This window comes from Pristiophorus japonicus, unplaced genomic scaffold (assembly GCF_044704955.1).
Source record: "Pristiophorus japonicus isolate sPriJap1 unplaced genomic scaffold, sPriJap1.hap1 HAP1_SCAFFOLD_2417, whole genome shotgun sequence".
NCBI lineage: Eukaryota > Metazoa > Chordata > Chondrichthyes > Pristiophoridae > Pristiophorus > Pristiophorus japonicus.
Window position 1 is genome coordinate 1 of NW_027252141.1, and position 2,500 is coordinate 2,500.

A 2,500-nucleotide genomic window follows, 5' to 3' on the forward strand; every position below is an offset into this window, starting at 1 on the left:
AGCTGGCCCCACTCCGAGCCCTCCCACGTCGGACACGAGTCGCAAATCGATCAGGTGATTACCGAGCGCACAACACGCAGGGGAACTTGGTGAAAGAACTGCGCGTGTGCTTAACTACTCAGTAAAACAGATTTCCCTCACTCAGGGCTTGCATCTGTGACAGACAGCGTCCTTTGTTGCGCAAAGACGGAGGGCCGTTGGAAACTAGTCTGTCCTGAGAGCCGGGCACGGGTACAAGCGGGGCTGCTGGCTCCCAGAGTACGATTTCAGCAAAACACCAAAGAGTTTGAAAAGTACAACAAAAGACTTTGTCAAATTGTTCCAAGTCTCGCACACCGTTCATTTTGTGACTTTCCAAGTGCTCTTTTCAAAGGTCTCTTTCCTGAGATTGAGCACCTTTCAGCAAAGCATCACTTTTCGGCGCTTTCAAAGTGTACCCGCTGTCGTAAAATGTTCTGAAAATCGTGTTCCCGAAAATCTCCGGGCACCCCGCCAACCCCCAAGGACAGAAATGACAAGTGTCAAGTTGGCGGGGCGTCGGGCCACCTGCTGCCGGCCATGAGCATCCAAATCCCGCAAAAGGGGCATTTTCATTTCTTCATCGGGACTTCCGGCAATTTCCAAGGTTCAACTCATTAACGTTGTTCGCAGACACTTGCCAGAAAATGCAAGTGGCCACTTTGCCGGCCGACTCGCTTGCCCAAGCGGGAAACCATCAACCGAAGGCCCGGTAAGGCGGCCGAATCTGACCTCATAGACTTCCACACAACGGGACTTTGACTTTCCCGGCCGCGGGTGGCCTCCACCCGGCCTCAGCCATCAGCCCTGCCTGCCTCCAGCCGCCTTCTGGTTAATGAGTTATCCAGCTGGCACTTCGTTGCGCCAGCGAGACCAAGTCTCGGCTTTGGTTAATGATTTGAGCCGAACCGACCTGCCCCCCGCCACCGCGGGCTGACTCGGGCAGGTCTGCCGATTTCCCGACTCCTTTCGGGGCCTAATCGGGTCGCGCGAGCCGCCTGGCGCGATCGGGGCCCATGCCCCGGCCTCTGCCAGGCCTCGGGCAGCCGCTTTTGAAGCCCGACCAAAAACCCGAAAAATGGGCAAAAAGGGAATAAATTCCCGCCCAAAAAGGGTGAATAGTCGGTTGGGCGGCAGCCCTGGTCGGTCTCTGCAGACCTGGAGGCTCGAGACGTTTGTTTGGAAAACTCACCAAGTCTCGATTCTGCCACCTCCTACCTCTGTGCAGATACCCCGCCAACCCCCAAGGACAGAAATGACAAGTGTCAAGTTGGCGGGGCGTCGGGCCACCTGCTGCCGGCCATGAGCATCCAAATCCCCGCAAAGGGCATTTTCATTTCTTCATCGGGACTTCCGACAATTGCCGAGGTTCAACTCATTAACGTTGTTCGCAGGACACTTGCCAGAAAATGCAAGTGGCCACTTTGCCGGGCCGACTCGCTTGCCCAAGCGGGAAACCATCAACCGAAGGCCCGGTAAGGCGGCCGAATCTGACCTCATAGACTTCCACACAACGGGACTTTTGACTTTCCCGGCCGCGGGTGGCCTCCACCCGGCCTCAGCATCAGCCCTGCCTGCCTCCAGCCGCCTTCTGGTTAATGAGTTATCCAGCCTGGCACTTCGGTGCGCCAGCGAGACCAAGTCTCGGCTTTGGTTAATGATTTGAGCCGAACCGACCTGCCCCCGCCTCCCCCGGGCTGAACTCGGGCAGGTCTGCCGATTTCCCGACTCCTTTCGGGGCCTAATCGCGTCGCGCGAGCCGCCTGGCGCGATCGGGGACCATGCCCCGGGCCTCTGCCAGGCTCGGGCAGCCGCTTTTGAAGCCCGACCAAAAACCCGAAAAATGGGCAAAAAGGGAATAAATTCCCGCCCAAAAAGGGTGAATAGTCGGTTGGGCGGCAGCCTGGTCGGTCTCTGCAGACCTGGAGGCTCGAGACGTTTGTTTGGAAAACTCACCAAGTCTCGATTCTGCCACCTCCTACCTCTGTGCAGATACCCCGCCAACCCCAAGGACAGAAATGACAAGTGTCAAGTTGGCGGGCGTCGGGCCACCTGCTGCCGGCCATGAGCATCCAAATCCCCGCAAAAGGGGCATTTTCATTTCTTCATCGGGACTTCCGACAATTGCCGAGGTTCAACTCATTAACGTTGTTCGCAGACACTTGCCAGAAAATGCAAGTGGCCACTTTGCCGGGCCGACTCGCTTGCCCAAGCGGGAAACCATCAACCGCAGGCCCGGTAAGGCGGCCGAATCTGACCTCATAGACTTCCACACAACGGGACTTTTGACTTTCCGCCGCGGTGGCCTCCACCCGGCCTCAGCCATCAGCCCTGCCTGCCTCCAGCCGCCTTTCTGGTTAATGAGTTATCCAGCCTGGCACTTCGGTTGCGCCAGCGAGACCACGTCTCGGCTTTGGTTAATGATTTGAGCCGAACCGACCTGCCCCCCGCCTCCCCCGGGCTGAATCCGGGCAGGTCTGCC